This window comes from Coenobita brevimanus, chromosome 64, assembly GCF_032717465.1.
Source record: "Coenobita brevimanus isolate Jiangsu-jjx chromosome 64, ASM3271746v2, whole genome shotgun sequence".
NCBI lineage: Eukaryota > Metazoa > Arthropoda > Malacostraca > Decapoda > Coenobitidae > Coenobita > Coenobita brevimanus.
Genome location: NC_137017.1, coordinates 4,920,310 through 4,938,834, shown reverse-complemented (window position 1 = coordinate 4,938,834; position 18,525 = coordinate 4,920,310).

Sequence of the window (18,525 nt, the reverse complement as noted above, 5' to 3'; positions counted from 1 at the left end):
TCTCATGGATGCTGGGTTGTAAGCATAGTATATAAACACTAAAATCCGATGCTGGTTATGAAGAAGAGCTATGGAAGGCATGTAATAAAAACTTGCATTACAAAAAGTACTTTAAAAAAATCTATAAGCCACGAAACTGTTCACAATGATGGGTGGTAACCATATAATCAAACCATATGTGCTCCCTATGTGTCAACAAGTGGGTTGGTGAAGGGTTAGTGCCCTGCCCCATAAATAAGTCAAATGGCCCTCCCTTACGGGACTATGGCAGCTGGCAGTAAGCAGACAGATAGATAGATATTCTCATCCTATACATAACACTAAAATTCACAAGGATACATATTTTCTTTCCTACCCCCTTCAAACGGCCCCCATTCCAACAGAACCATACTGTGAAAAACAAGTGGAATTTCACAGTACAGGTCACCGGCACTGTCCACCTGCAATACCTGTAGCCAAAGTGCAGATCCACCAGTGGCTGTGGCCGTCATCCACTTTTTTTTCTCTCTCTTTTCTAACTTTATTTCTACTACTTCAGACGGTACATAGCAACTACCTAGATATACATGGCCACTACAGCCAAACAGAAGCCTTCAAAAACCATCATGAGACACCCACCCTTCAGACACAACCACATCCAGAAAAACACAACCTATAATCTCTCTCTCTTTTTACTCTAACTTGGTCTAAAAATGCCCTGTGCTCTCTCTCATGGATGCTGTAATGTAAGAATACAGTATATAAGCACTAAAATATGATGCTGGTTTTGAAGAACAGCTATGGAAAGCATGTAATAAGAACTTACATTACAAAGAGTACTTACAACCTATTCTCATCCTATACCCAACACTATTTTTCAGAAGGATACATATTTTTTCCTACCCCTTTAAACGGCCCCCATTCCAAAGGAACTGTGCTGTGAAAAGCATATGGAATTTCACAATACAGGTCACTGGCTCCGACCATCTGCAATACCGGTGGCCCAAGTGCAGTCCAGCAGCTCAAGTGCAGTCCGCCAAGTGGCTGTGGCCGTCATCCACTTTTTTTTTTCTTTCTTTTTAAACTTTATTTCTACTATTTCAGGCGGTACATAGCTACTACCTAGATATACAACAGAAACCTTCAAAAACCATCACCAGACACCCACCCTTCAGACTCAACCATACCCAGAGAAACACAACTCTAACTTGGTCTAAAAATGGCTTATGCTCTCTCATGAATGCTGAGTTGTAAGAATACAGTAAACATGCATTAAAATATGATGCCTGTCACAATGAAAAGCTATGGAGTGAATGCAGGTCTAATGTTTTGTTTCTGCCAGTGGGACACATTAAAAAAAAACACTACCAAAACATTGAAAATTTGTGCCAAGTTAGAGTGAAATGAGTATACCCAGACTTCAACACAATCATCATCTTTCTCTACTTCAATGCCAATACAATACACAACTCACACACAATGCACTATGCCCACAGTGTAATGCTTCCTGCCACACCACACCACACTCACATTTACCACAGTGTAAGGCCTCCCCCCCCTCACCACAACACACTACTACAAACACTCACCACATGTACCACAGTGTAGGCCTCCTCCCACACACCATACCACACTACCACACCAGACAATCCTTCAACATATACCTTTGGGGCTGCCAGGGTTTCTGTAGTCAGTCAAGTGGGATTACAAGCCAAGATTTACTAATACATAGCAAATATTCTTCAAAACAGCATAATTTTGATATAATAGGTTTATCATCCACTCACAAAGGAATTCAATTTATCATGAGAATTAATTTGCTGGAAGGGAAGGTTATGACGGCCAATACAGGTGATAGGAGGGTCAGAGGCATGTAATGATTTTAGCACAACAACAACAGAGTCTCTCTATCTCTCATGACAAAAATATTTGAGGTGGGAGCAAAGAACAAAGAATAAACAAGCATTAAGGGGGCGAACTATCAGTACCATGCCTAGTGAAGTGGACTAATCATCATCATCGTAACCAATTATTTTTCAATCATCGTAACCATTTTTTTTATTATTTTTCAAGCAGTCACTCCTAACCTGTTTATTTATTTTTTTTACACATCGATAAAATGCACAGGGCCCATAAAGCAAAGAGGAAACCCAAGAGAGAGTGAAACTAACTGCAAGCCCAATGAAATTGCTCATACACTCATTCACTCACCATTCAAATCCTAGTATCTTACACACACACACACACACACACACAAAACCATGGGGACATCACACATCCTTGCTCTCTCTAATCATAAACCACGACAACCCAACCCAACAGACATCAACACCATCACAAACACCCAAACGATACACAGACCAAGAAAACGCAACAATGAAGGAGAAATATCACCAGCATAGCCTAAGAATCAGCATAACGATGGGAATTCTAAAAACGTATCAACCATTGGCTGTGATGTTGGAGACCTTGCAACTTTATACAACATCGTCTGCCATCACCCAATCCTATGTCACCCCATAAGGAGCATAGGAAGCCACGGCTAGGCATACTGCACAAAATTATCTGCTCAACACATAATACTGCTGATTTCTGAGATGCCCTGGGTTGAAAGACGATAGAGACCTGACAGGCAAATTGGTTCTTGCTCATGCTTAGGAAAATATGGCAAATGACTGTGTGATAGGAAGAGATAAATCAAAATAGTTTAGTCTATGGGCACCCTAGGATCTCTCCCTACCTATCTATCAATCTATCTATAGCCTGACGCCCTAATCCATATAGTTATAAAATTTCAAACACGTGGCACATTTTCCCACGTACCGATAAGAGTATAACATATTCCAATTCAACATATAACTATAGTCAGTTTATTTCCATCTGACAAAACAAGGCAACTTTTATCACTTCAGTACTAAATCATTGATGTATATAAAATTCAGAGTGCCTTAGTGATGGGGTACGGATGAGTCTCCTTGGTTACTAGTCAAATTAACTCTCCAGTCTGACTACACTTGGCCATAAAGCTAAAAGGTATGAATCTCTGTCAGGTGAAGCAAACTGACTATAGAATAAATCAACAGAAATAAAGACACCAAAAAAACACTCCCACATCAATATATAAAACACAGTCAGCCACAGGAAAAAAAATATAAAAAACATAAACCGTATTAACGATAAATGTTCGTATAGATACAGGGAAAAATCTCGTTAATCTCTCACCTAAATGAAGGGAATCAACTGCTATGTTTAATGAGGGGAATAAACTCAGAATTATTGTTATTCTTGGATATAAATGAAGGGAAACGACTCAAGTTGCTCATCAACCCTTGACATAAATGGTTGTTAACTAAGGATGCTTGTTAGTTTTAAAATCTCAGTGCTATTTAGGACAATACATTTTTCTTTTTAATGCAGAGAAGCAGAAGCTGAAGAGTGCAAGAAATAATACACAAAAGAGAGCCAAATGCAAGATATCTTACATCTGAAATTCCTGCACACATTGCATTTACAAGACTGGAGGTCACAAGCAGAGGGAAATAGAGATGGAGAAAAATAAATTCAAGTTGACCTGTTGCCAATTACAATCAACCAAAGAAGGACAAGAGTACATATTTTTCTCAGCATATTTTTTTCCTGTGCCTGACTTTGCAGTACATCACAATGACATGGTAATAATAATAATGCAAATATAACAAGAAAATGGGCATAACAATTGGTGTACAAATACAATAGTCAACATCAACAGTTCAGGAGGGATAATATATACAAAACACTCATTTTTATTGTTGGGAAAACAAGCACTATGGCTTTTTTGCAGAGTCCTTTTATTTGCCACAGTTATTTACGATCTTTTGGGCTGATAATACCTGCTGTTATGGTGGTCCCTGGCTCATTTTAATTACTAAGAATCAGAGTCAATGCTGGAGAAACTAAATACTCGAATTTAATCAAAGAAAAGAGGCAATAGGAGCTCCAAAATTCTTACAACCAAGATTATCCTCTAATATTCTTCAGACGTGTGTGTGCATCTTTCAGGAGTTTACTCTGGAAAATGACACGCATATATCCCTAGCAAAGTTTCATAGCTCATTTAGCCACATCTCATTGAAGAAGGTATATGATCAGCACACACAGGTAAGCTACAACCAACTGACACTGTTTTACTTAGCCAGCAAATACTGTACTGGCAAAAATGCTAAAATTGATGCTATGTTGGTTCAGAGAAGTGGTTTGATTACAGCACTACTACACAGGCATATCCAAACACCTGCCACTGTCCTACTTAGCCAGGAATACAGGACCACAGCAACAGCAGCCCACAATTTACTAAACCAAAATACAGGGCTGCCCATATATATCTGGTGTTGTCAGCTCAGTCTGCGGGTATGGGGGTAGCACGTATTTTGACAACTTAATTATGCTCCGTTTAACTGGGTATTAAATTACCATCATTCCTTTGTAAATGCTAGTTGAAACATGACTAATATGGTGCTAGTCATGAAGAAGTGCTATGGAAAGGATGTTGGGCCACAGTGCTATCTTATTCTGCCAGTGACGTGAGGGAAATAAACTGCATGACAAAAATCTTGTCTCTGTGTCATGTTTGTGTCATACCTTGTGCCATGCTTTTGTGTGTCATGTCTGTGTGTCGTGTTTCTGCATGTCATGTCTCAGTGGCTGTTCAATTTGTATATGGATGAAGCTATAAGAGAGGTAATAGGAAGGAATGTGAATATATTGGTATCTAGTGAGGGAGGGTAAGATGTGGAAACTTCCTGAGCTGTTGCTTGCTGATGATACTGTATTGTGATGAATGTGAACTGCAAGGCTTGGTGCATGAGTCTGAGGATGTAAGAAACAGAATCCTAAAGAGAATATACGTATGGGTAAAGTTATGGTCTTGAGGGAAATCACAGCATACAGAGTGAGACTGGATGGAGAGGAAATAGATAATGAAGGTGCATCCAAGTACTTTAGAGTGATGAGTGAGGATGGAAGGATGTGCTTGAATGGGTACAGCAGGGTAGAAAGGTTCCTGGATCACTGAAAGCTGTGATAAGACGTTGAGAAATGAGGCTTAGATCCTGTTGGAAGGGCACAAGAGTGAGAGCAGTGGAAATGACCTGAGGAATGTGTGGAGTTTTATGGACAGACAGATATACAAATGAGGAAGTGGAAAAGTGCTGTGGTGCTATTAGGAGAAATACTTTGAGATAGTTTGGCCATGTAGAGGATGGGGAATGAGAGAATGACTAGAAGGTATGTGTATGATGTGAAGAGGAGGAGAGACCATGGCAGAGACGGAAGACTGGAGTGGAGAGATACAAGGAAGGGAGGTGTGAGTTGGAGAGAGGGCAGTCAAATAGCAGATAACAGAATTGACATGGAGTTAATTTGTTTGTGGCCTCCCCTTATGCGATTGAGATGTCTGGCAATAGATAAAAGTCAGTGGAGGGTAAAAATCTCTTCTTACCAAAATGAGTGAACTTTAAGCAATTACTGAACAAAATGCAAGAGGAGATATTAAATTACTTGATAAAAAAATGCAACCAATGGATGCAAACAAGCAATCACTATCAAGTAAGAAAGGGTTATGGAAAACAGAAAATGATGCAGGGTAGTGATGGTAAAGCCGACTGAGCCTCCACCATATCAATCATCAAATAACCAAAATCAATATAATAATCATCATTCATTATTATTAAAATCATCACTGCAATCGTCATCATCATCATCCCAGCATCTTCTTCCCACCTAAGGATGGGGTAAGGTATGGTTCAAAATGCAACAACAAAACACATGGGATCAGACATGTTATATATGAACCACCCTGTATTTTTTAGCATCTGTGGCACATAACCAGGACTTAACTGCATCTGTTTGTGATGTACAGGCATGTGCAAAAGTATGCCAACAATACTCTGCCAGCACTAACTTGTATTTCATATTTACCACTCTTCCCCAAATGACTAGAGGGTAACATTCCTTCTGTTGCCTGTTTTCCTGATGCCTGGAACAGACACCTTCATATGGCAATGGTCAGATATTGAATGTCAGATTTAAATAACAGCCTTCAGTTCCTTTACTATCCCCATACAGGAGAATGGTGGACTAGGAAAGAATAGTAACGTTGATGTGCAGTCCTTACCACATAAAATATTTCAAACAACACCTTCCATTCCTACAGCTGGCAGAGAAGTGTCTACATACTTTGCTCATGCTCAGGACAGGATTTAAGGAAAACATTTCATAGTCAATGGTTGTGTACGGCTGGCCAGTTGTCTATAACCTTAGTCGCTTTACTCGAATCTGGCGAAGATGTCTTCTTTCAGAGCTGACGGCAGCAGGTAAAGAAACGGGTTGTTTTATACGATTACTAATCAAAGTGGACATCTCGTGACTATCTTGAGTGACAAGCCAAGTGGCTTCTGGCTACCCAGGATATAAGTTACTACACTTGGTGGTAATATACAACTAGACAGTCACGTGGTGGTGTAAAGAGTTACGGCGCTCCAGCTGGATGTGGCAATATCCGGTATTAAATTAGTCAGTAGCTAGTCCCAGGTCTCTTCACAAACTGGGGAAACAAAAAATTGGTGAATGACTGGGTGGCTGTGAATGTGAGGTCCAGCATCTGATAGATGTGAACAAAGTGTGCAACGTCTGGCTTGCAATATCCACTTAAGAACGTATGCCCAATCCTTGAGGCATTGCCTAGGCCGTAAAAAATAAACAAAAAAACTGGCCATCAAACACAACCCCCTCATAGAGCATTCCACCCCCATACTGTACGGCCACAACGTGGTTATTGCAAGCAAGGCCTGACTGCATGTTTACCTATATAATCATCCACCTGTGTGCCACTTATCCTTCCAACATATGCAATGATGGACTCCTTCTCACTGTCCGACAGCCCCCATTACCCACGTCAAAACGGATATACATCATGGCACACAATGGTGGGTTGTGTGTGCTGTAAAAGTATTGACCCAACCCCCCAGGCATCCCCAATCCCCCAAAACCCCACTAGTAGCAAAGGGACTTGGGGCCACGCTACACGACAGTATTATGGCAACTAATTCGGCACAAAATTTTTAAAGCTTATTTTTACAAAGCAGACTTTTCGTTCATTTACTGCCGGCGTAAAACTTTAATCTCCTTGGTCTGACATGGCGCATATTTTTACATCCGTACTTAGCGTTCTAACTTCCAGCATAAAACTTTAATAATTTATACATTACTCTGCTGCCTTATGTATTATGGTAGTTATTCCCACACCATACTTGTTACTAATCTTACTCAACCTTGTAGCATGCTTTTATAAGTATGTCCAATTTCCATCTGACGTTAAGAATACAGTAATCGCTTTTCCTGCCACACACGCTTTCATGGAACAATAAGGTTAACTGTATACAAAGGGGAATCGACAGGGTTGCGGTTTGTAAACAATGAGCATACAACTAGACAGTCACGTGGTGGTGTAAGGAGTTATGGCGCTCCAGCTGGACGTGGCACTATACGGTATTACATCAGTCAGTAGCTAGTCCCAGGTCTCTTGCAAAACAGGGGAAACAAAACATTGGTGAATGACTGGGTGGCTGTGAATGTGAGGTCCAGCATCTGATAGATGTAAACAAAGTGTGCAACGTCTGGCTTGCAATATCCACTTAAGAACGTATGCCCAATCCTTGAGGCATTGCCTAGGCCGTAAAAAATAAACAAAAAAACTGGCCATCAAACACAACCCCCTCATAGAGCATTCCGCCCCCTTACTGTACGGCCACAACGTGGTTATTGCAAGCAAGGCCTGAGTGCATGTTTACCTATATAATCATCCACCTGTGTGCCACTTATCCTTCCAACATATGCAATGATGGACTCCTTCTCACTGTCCGACAGCCCCCATTACCCACGTCAAAACGGATATACATCATGGCACACAACGGTGGGTTGTGTGTGCTGTAAAAGTATTGACCCAACCCCCCAGGCATCCCCAATCCCCCAAAACCCCACTAGTAACAAAGGGACTTGGGGCCACGCTACACGACAGTATTATGGCAACTAATTCGGCACACAATTTTTTAAGCTTATCTTTACGATGCAGACTTTTCGTTCATTTACTGCCGGCGTAAAACTTTAATCTCCTCAGTCTGACTTGGCGCTTATAATTTTACAAGTGTACCGGTACTTAGCGTTCCAACTTCCACACGGGGGAATCGACGGGCCGAGGTTCATAAACAATGAGTACGGTAACGCCAGAACTGCAGGGTCGATTGGTGTGGGTGATTTAAACGGACAACATAGCGACAATATACACAAGTATTAAACAACTGGCCAAACCACAGGCTATAAAAAAATCTGCCCACTGTGCATCAATTACAATACAAACATCAACATAATAAAAAAGCAATAATCATATGTATAATTCACTTGGGTGTCTTCTAGGTGGCTCAGGAGGCTTGCTAGGAAATCACGTTAGGAAATCACCCCAGCCACAAAGAAGACAAGCCACTCTGACTGAACTAACACCAGACACTGTTCAACTGAGAGAAACACTACTAACAAAGGCATCAAAAATATCATGAGGAACCTTTCCATCACAAAATTCTTGCAGTATACCGGGTATCTACCTAGCTAACACTTACTGCAATATATCTATTATCTATGTGCATCTGTGTAATGTTTACCTATCTGTGTACTTTATCTATCAGCTCAAAATATTGCTGAGCTGAGGCAACACCTTAGCAAGGAGACATGCTAATCATGAAGTGCATGGGAAAGGTTTCAAAACTATCTGCTACTGGTAAACCTGGGGAATTTACTTACTGTACTCTTGTTACTCTACCCAGGCATAAAATAAGCATCTTAGCAATAGTTTATCAAGCAGAATGCTAGTCATGAAGAAGTGCAGTGGGATGGATGTAGACATGTAGTACTGTGTTATTCTACCACAGAGATATATGAAAAAAGCAGGTGAATGGACAAATCCCAGGCCACGTTACAGTGCAAGAAGTATGATAATTGAGCATAGACGAATATAAATAAGTTAAAAATCCATCCAATCAGCCATCATCCAATCCCACGTCGCCCCACAGAGGAGCATAGGAACCCGGCGCCAGGCAAGTTGGTCCTGACATTTAAGATGAAAATAAGTTAAAAATAAAGCTCATTATTATCCTTAGACCCCCAATGCATCACTCTCAGTTGAATAAAACCATCTGGTGTTAGCTGGTATAAAGACAGTTGCTCTCCCACTTACGAACAAGAGCTCAGAAGAATTGCTGTTCAGATTAAACACTTACCGGCTTGAGATTTCGTTCGGCTGTGTGGTTGCCAGCCTGATAGTGCCAGGGATTGACTCCTGGCACTGCATCATCCTAGCTTATCATCAATCATCGTCGTCGTTGATTGGCCAGTAAAATCAGCACCTACACTAAGTTAACTGGCCTTCTATATCCTAGTGGTGGAATGATCTAGTTATGGAGCTTACCACTAACTATTCTATCATCAATCATCGTCATCGTCATCAACAGGCAAGTAAAATCAGTACCTAGACTAAGTTAACTGGTCTTGTATACCCAAGTGGTGAAATGATCTAGTTATGCAGCCCAGCACTGCCACTGATCATAATTCAAATCATCATTAGGCATTATCATCATCATTCCTGACTCCTCTTCCCACCCAACGATGGGGTCAGGAGTTCTCTATTAAAATATCATAAGTAGGGGAGCAACTGTTATACTCTGTCCATCTCAACTTGGCTTAAAAAAAAACTGGAAAGGATGCAGAGCCACAGTATTGCTAGCCTTGTCTTACTCTGCTTCTGGCCGATGAAATTAGGCTGCCAAGGACAAAACTCTCTGCCAAGTCAAGGTGGACCAACCAAAAATTTTCTAACTCACATTTCAGACGGGTGGTTGTAGCTGTAGTTGTAGTAGAAGGAACTGAGATGTAGAAAGGTTTTCAAGGATCAACGGTGCTGGGAACCTCTATATCTATCACAGGTATTTCCCGAGTTTTGAGGCCACTGAGTATTTTTCAACATTCACCACACAATCTTGTATCACCCTATGAGCAGCGAAGGAGCCCAGGGCTGGGCAAGTTGGTCCCGACATTCAAGATGAGTGACCAGCCACAATCATCCCCGAGTGGCATTACGTTAATGATAATCCCCAACCACCCTTCGATATAGCCACTGCAGGATGAGAAAATTGAGCCAGCACCGCCGGCTCCAGCAGGCAGCACCACCAAGATCAACTCCAGCAGGCAGCACCACCAGGATCACCTCCAACACGGCAGCACCACCAGGATCAACGCCAGCACGGCAGCACCACCAGGATCAACCCCAGGACGGCAGCACCACCAGGATCAACCCCAGCACGGCAGCACCACCAGGATCAACGCCAGCACGGCAGCACCACCAGGATCAATGCCAGCACGGCAGCACCACCAGGATCAACTCCAACACGGCAGCACCATCAGGATCAACGCCAGCACGGCAGCACCACCAGGATCAACGCCAGCACGGCAGCACCACCAGGATCAACGCCAGCACGGCAGCACCACCAGGATCAACGCCAGCACGGCAGCACCAACTCAGCAGTCGCAGGAACAGCAGCCGGAGTACCACAGACGGACCCTGAAAATAAGGCAAGGTTTTAGGAGATAATCTCAAGTGTGTTCAAACTTAATCCTTTTGTCTGTGGAGGAGTTCAATATGGATCTTAATTAACCCCTAGTGTATTGGTGCTGGATGGGGGGGGGAGGGCTGCCTGACTACATTTACACTTCTCAATGCCACACCTATCCTGCAAGAGGAGAATGATGGACTACAGAAGGGTAACTCAGCCTGCAGTCCACTGGGATAATGTTCTGCTGTGCCTGGGGTTGAACTACTACTAGTACACAAGACCTAAGATGAACAAATCCATTTTACATCATCCGTCTGGCTCAATTCCTTGGTTATAGTCCCTCAAGTACTTCCTTATTCCCAGCAGAACAAGAAATTCCGACGGCTCAGCATTATTTACCGAACTCTTCATGACTGCCTTTATTCCTGTGTTAATCTGTTGTTACAACTCAGCACTGAATAAGGACAGATGGCAGTTTAAACAGATAGATAATGGGAAACTGGAGAGTAGGTAGATTCCTTCACAATGATGGCCGTCTCCTAATATAAATGAAAGAGTCTGGAGGTAGCAAGTATAGTATGACAAGAGCAGAAGGCCCCATACTACAGGTCCCTTTGGCAAAATTCAAAAAAGTCACAATAGGACGCTTACCTGAGAGTGGAGGCAGATGGTTGGTATTACCGTGACTGGGCAACTGGTTGGTATTAATTTGGCAGCTGGTTGTGGCTTTCTTCTCCCCTTTCTCCGTCTCTGTTGGCAGTTTCCACAGCTGGGTCAATTAACACACCTGAAAAAATCGTACACATTAGTCCTTTCCTTCAAAACCTTGATTAACAAAAGTATCTGGTTAGCAGCAAGAACAATATAACCTGGGAACAGTAAGGTTTAATTACATGGCAGTAAAAATTTGCGGTCTGTAGTAATAATAATAATAATAAATAATAATAGTAATAATAATAATAAATAATAATAATAGTAATAACAACAATAATAATAATAATCGTTTCATTTTTAAAGGCTCCAACATGCTTGCACGAGTCGGCCTTGGTCACCTAATGGCGGCTCTCCATGCTGCACGATCTATTGCAGCCTCCCTGTTCAGTCCCTTAACCCTGAGGTCACACTTAATGACCTCGTCCCATGTCTTTCTCGGTCTACCCCTCATAACCCCACCCCCAATATTAACATTTCTCACCATCCTCACCTAATTATCATCCCCCATCCTCTCCACATGCCCAAACCATCTCAATTTACCTCTGCTCATCACAACACCAATACATTCCAGTCCCATCCTACCTCTCAACTCTTCCATCGTAAACCCAGCCCCCTCAGACCTTGCACACAGGGACGCACTACACATCCACCTAATCACTGTCATTTCTGTGTGTTTAAGCCTGCCAATATCCTCCTCCTTTACTGCTCAGGTCTCACTACCATACAGCATGACACTCCTAACACATGCTGCACACAAAGACCTATTAGCACGTATGGAGAGCCCTCTCAATGTCATGAGAGGCAAGAGCTCCCTGAACTACTTCCAACCACTTCTCACCCTAGCCACAAAGCTAGCTCCAGCCCCACCTCCAACACACAACATGTTTCCCAAATAACAAAACTCTTCCACACACTCAAGAGATTCACCAGCAAGATCAATCCCTTCACGCCTGACAATCTCCATCTGCTCTCCCCGACACGCCGTACACATAAAATCAGCAGTATCTCACAGTATACCTCTGACAGCACTACATCTCTTGCACCCCCATTTATCACAAACACCGCACAAGATGGAATTACTTCCCACGCCCTCGTGGCAAACTGCACATGGCCACTCTCCCTCGTCTTTGACAGTACCGCCACCAACCCTAGATATCATCACTTTTGTTTTATCTGCAGTTACCCTTAAGCCCTTGTGCCCCATACCATCCCTCCACTTCCTAAATCTTTCCTCCGCTTCCCTTTCATTCTCTGCAATCAACACCAAATCATCAGCATGCAACATCTCCCACGGGAATCCGCTTTTGAAGTCATGTGAGAGGGCTTCAAGTACCATGATAAACAACATAGGGACTCAAAACTGACCCCTGATGCACACCAACGTTCACGGAAAACTCATCACTCAAATCTCCATTCACTCTTACCTGGGTGCGAGCACCCACATACATACCCATAACCACCCTAACCAGCCACTCCTCCTAGTCAAGCCTTCTAATTGCCCACTTAACCACCTCTATAGGGACTCTGTCAAAGGCCTTTTCCAAATCAACAAAAACAAAATACAGATCCCTTTTCTTACCAATATATTTTTCCTGAAGCTGTTAACAATGAATATGGCATCAGTGGTCCCCCTACCTGGCATAAACCCAAAATGTATCTCATCAACATTCACTCTCTCTCTAATCATACCTTCTAAGACTCTCTCCATTACCTTCATTATCTGATCTAAAAGCTTTATACCTCTATAATTTCCTATTTCCAGGTCATCACCCTTCCCTTTATACACATTTACAATTACACTCTTCAGCCAATCATCTGGGACAACACCATCCATCCATCATCCAATCCTACATCGCCCCACGAGGAGCGTAGGAGCCCGGGGCTAGGCAGTTGGTCTCGACATTTAAGATGAGAGTGACCAGCCTCACTCATCCCTGAGTGGCATTCACTCATAAATAATCATATTTGTCAGGTCAGTGACTAACCGCACCCCTATATCTCCTGAGGCCTTCAACATTTCGGCAGTCAACCCAGACACACCTGCTGCCTTCCCCACCTTCATTCTGCCTATTGCCTCACTCACAGAAGCAGCATCAATCAAAGGCCAAGGGCCAAACACTGGATCTGCTGGCTCCAAACCTTCCCTGTCCCAGTCAAACTCCTCATTCAACAACTGGTTATAATGCTCTCTCCAAGCATCTTTAATATCCCCACTGTTCACCACTACCCTTCCTTCATCATTCTTCACACACTACTCACCTATCATATCCCGATTATCCCTCTTCATCACCTTAAATATCATATTTTTCCTTTCCACACTATTTAAGTTATCAAACAAAAGTCTCGGTGACTCAGACTTCGCCCTGTATACCTCTCTTCTAGCCCTACGCTTGGCAGCCAAGTATTCCTCCTTGCTATAATGATAATCATCATCATCATCCAGGCAGGGTGAGAAGTAGCAATGTCCAGACAGCCCAAATTTGTCCAATCCAATGGGCCACGCTTCCATTCAAACCCCCAGACTCCTGCCTCTGTATGATACGCCAAAAATATTGACCACATTCTGTAGCTTCACATAAATGTATCTACATTCTGTAGCTTCACATAAATGTATCAGAGAGTCAATAATAATAATAATAAAAATGCAGTACCCCAGTCTGCAGTCCATATACAGTATACGCTGGCTACAGTTTACATATTGAAGGGACAAAAAAAATGGTCACCATATGCTGAATTAATCTGCCTTCATATACAAATAATTACAGAAATCTGCCTATATCACACTCCAGGGGTTGTTGCTGTTGACCAACCCTTGTCTGTCAAGATGAGCAGACCCATCAACTGCAGGGAAGCAACTGCCTTTCCCATGCATTGAGTCTGTATTCCCCTGCGGCTGACAGCGGGGAATAGTGTAAAAGTTTAGTTCCTGGATGGATGTCACATTTGGGTAATTCCACGAAGATGTCAACCTTTTGTGTCAAAATCAGAATTGCTTAAAAGTATAAAAATTATACATCATTTTAAAGCTTTAAATCATTGGAATTTTATGATTCTGAAAGAGAAAGAGAGCCTAAACTGTCAACTTGGGGAGCTGCACTAAAAAACTGTCATGTTAATGTCACCAAAGAAAAACTAACTAGTGCTGAATAGTAGCAACTTTCATAACATCATTGACCAGGAGTATGTTACTGTTTGTAATCCTGACACTGTGTTTTACTGAAAATGTGTCTATTTGAGTTGTGATTGACACTACAGTTTACATATACAGTAAACTTGCCCGGAACACGTTCTCGTCGAACACGTGCTCGGAGAACTATACACGGTTAGTGCTGGGATATGTATAAGATAATGTAAGATTAAAGAACCATTACGAAAACTATATATTTACGCAAGAGAGGCCTTTCTCATAGGCCAAACTCGAACATCGGCTCAGCACGCACGGTTTGTTCTTCTGATCACTGTTATGTGCTTCTCGTTGTACTGCTTTTCCTCAGTGCTGTAAGTTAAATATTTACAGTACTGTTCTGGTAAGTTTATGTGCAAGTTAAAGTATTATTTAAAATGCCCGCCGCTCGGGTCCTTCCGCCCCGCCACCCCCCCTTACTCCAGCACCACCTCCGGGCCTACCAATCTTTCTCCACCCCACCAACAATTCGAGGAAGCAGATCACGGGGAGGTTAATGACCCAGGCGGCAAAAGGGTCACCCAACCACCACTGACTTGTGCCCCTTCTCCCCCTCGCAACTGCCCCAACGCTCAGGGTGAGCCTAGATCCCGCAACAACTTCCAACGGCGGGTTGGACCATCGACAGCAGTGGGGTGGGACTGATACGTCAGTCCTCGTAGTCTTGTGGTGACGACCACACCTTCACCTCCCAACGGGACAGGAGGTCCCTGGGTGAGCCAACGAGTAAGTGTTTACACCTACTGCCACCGCGAGCCACGTGGGAAGTACCATCCCCTCTGCCGGGCAACAACCCTGGTGAGCCACGAGGGGCTTGTATCCTCTGCCACACTGGTGGAGCCAAGAGGGCTGTAATACCCTCTGCCACAACCAGGGACAGGAGGTCCTTTGACAAGGGAGGAGAGCCCTCTATAACAAATAGGGCAGGAGGCCCAATAGATTGGATTGTACTGGCTCACGCCCCTAGCCACTCTAAGGGGTAAGACCTCACAGACCCTCACTGGGCGGGTCCCGAGGACCGACTGTCAACTCTGGTGCCACTTAGAAATTGTAAAGCACAAGAGAGAGAGTCGCCTCTGGTGCTACCCTCCATAAGTGCAAGAGAGACCACGGCCCTCCGTGTGTCCTCTAGGAGTCAGCTAACTCCTGCAGGAGTAGCTTCGGACACCACCCCGGGGAGTTGCCCCTAAAGTGTCACCTGAACAGGAGGCCCAGTCTCCAGTCGGGACCTACCTCCCTACCCCCGGGAAATTCTTGTCTTCCCCAGGTACCAGCAGGAGACGCGAGGCCGCAGCCCACACCTGGACGGCGCTGGGCTCCCCCAGCAGACCTCCGCAGCCTCCTCGGACCCCTAGGGCGAGCCCGGCAACCCATCGACGCCTCGACTCCTCCCCTGCCGCAGACCCTAACGACGTCAGGGTCCCGTCTGCTACACTCTGTTTGGCCCCAGTCCCTAGGGGCCAACATGCAGACAGGCCTCCCCCTCTTTCACAGTGACCAGAGGAGGGGACTACAGGCCAGGTCGAGACCCCAGGCAAGAGGGTCTCCCCTGCACCGTGACCAGAGGGGAGGACCTGGACCAAGCAACAGGTCGAGACCCCAGGCAAGAGGATCTCCCTGCACCGTGACCAGAGTGAGGACCTACACCTTGTACAGTGACAAGTGATATCGCCCCAGAAACCTTCGGGCAAGAATAGTGACTTTCCCTTTCCTGTAGTGATCCAGTGACAGAGTGAACCAGCGGGATTACACCAAAAAAGTGTCCCGGTGTGCTAAATACCTTCCCTAGCAAAGACTATAAGTTCTGGGTTCATACGACTAGTGCTATCCCAAAGTCCAGTCTAGGAGTAGTCTCCCCCTTGTCAGTGTATCGCCTGCGGGCGAGTTGCCGTCGCTGAGTCCAAACAGTGAACTCTTAGTGCTCTACCCCCTTGTTATTTTATAGTAATAATCCTCTCCTCGGCTCATCAAGCCCAGACACCTCTATTGTCCCAGCACACTGGAGACCTTTGGACTCTGATGCAAGTTAACCCCATCCACTTCTATGGACTCTTAACCTATTGTAAAGCATATATGTAAGGAGTGTGTGAATATCCCGTATTACAGTAACGTAACTTTTGTAGTATCTGTACTTTCCTCTGGGTCTATAATACCATCCTATGTAATATTGTTAAGGTGTTGGAATTAAGGTAAGAGATGTGTTAAAGGTAGGAGCTGCCTTGTTTTTATGTCCTGTTCCTTTGTTAGTGCATTACATCCGGTCTGGTAAAGAGGTGACCCCGCTCAGTAACTAGTGTCTTTGAGTATCACGAGGAGTCGCTCTCCTAAAACACTCAGCATAACACTGGTGGCAAGCTGTGGTTCTGGATCCGAGTAACGCACGGAGGAACGTAAAAGGAAATCCCTTGCACAATGGCAGCTAAACCGCACATTCAATTACCAAAATTCAACCCGACCAATGTGACATGGATTAAACTTGGACATGGATCAAACCCCTTTTAGACATAGGGTTTGACTCTAGATAAGGAGAAAATTGCAGTCACACTCACCGAATCTGGGGAAAAATTATCACCAATGTCATACCAGTGAAAGTAGTCCCAGAACTCGTCATGGGACCAGTACACACAAATTGTGAAACAGACAGTGACGCCATCTCTAGGCACAGCTGTAGCCTTATCGCAACTAGACGCCCCTCAACATTATGACGGAAGCCTCGATGACACCCTTCATCCAGGCTTAGGCGGCTCGGTCACCTGGCTAAGTATCTTGGCACAGACGCAAAAACCCGGGAACAACTCATATTCCCACAAACTCCTCAGGATCCTCCCAGTTTCACAAAGACCACCACAATACATGGAACCGATCGGGAGACCTGGATAAAGAAATCAACCAAATAAGGCGCCTTCTAGCCGTCCACTCCTCCCCCAAACTGCATCGGGCTACATCACATAATTCCCCACGGACTCTCATCCCTGTAAATCCATGGGAATTTTCTCCTTGCTGTCCGGAGTGCCCAACCCACGAGCATTCGTGAACAGCTGTAAGCTGCCTGGCACAGCAGTGCAACACAAGAGCGCCTACAGGCCTCCCCACCATGCGCCGATTGCTCCCAGCCTCAAAGCAGGAAAGCTGGGACGAGGAAAGCACAGAAGGCGCCCCCTCATCTGCCACCACGCCTACTGCAATGACGAAGGCCACCTTCGACATCTCTCCCAGTCTACCACAGGTGAAAAACATCACCTTTCCTTTTCCTCTCCTCTCACTGCCTCTTCTATTTTGCCTCCCCTATTCGTACCCCTATTCCTAACCTTCCCACCTCACACACCACTCTCTCCACTACTTTCACCGCCTCCCCCTGCCTGATTCTCTCCCCAACACAAAGCCTGCCTCCCCCTTCACAGACTCCCTAGAACCTTACCTCATCTCTCCCTAACCTACTTCCCCCAAAACTGCTCTCCTGTCTACTCCCTCCCACCTACCACCCCGCACCACCCACCACCATCACTTCCTCGCCACTCATTTTCTTCCCGCCAACACAGCCAACTCATTCGCTCTTCCCTATCACACCATCCTCTCCCCCTCAGCCTCACCCCTCCGCCTGCATCTCCTTCTGCCATGCCCACCACCTCCTCCAACCCACCACTCCCAATCACCGCCTGCTACGCCCACCACCAACACCGCACCACACCCACCCATCACCAACTCCCACCTTTCGCCGAGGAAACAACCACCACCACCGGTACCACCACAACTCCCACCACACCCCACCACGCACCGCCCCCACGCAACACATCACCCACCAACTCCCCACGTGCCCAACCACCCATCACCGCCTCGACGCCCACCCTCACACCCTCACCACCACAACCACCAGATCACGACGCACCTTCCGCCCACCACCTACACATACACCCCCACACCTCCATCTCCATCCTGCTCCCCATTTCCCAACACATGCCACCCATTAATTCCCCAAACACCACTCCCATTACCCTCCCCCTCCTTCATCACGCA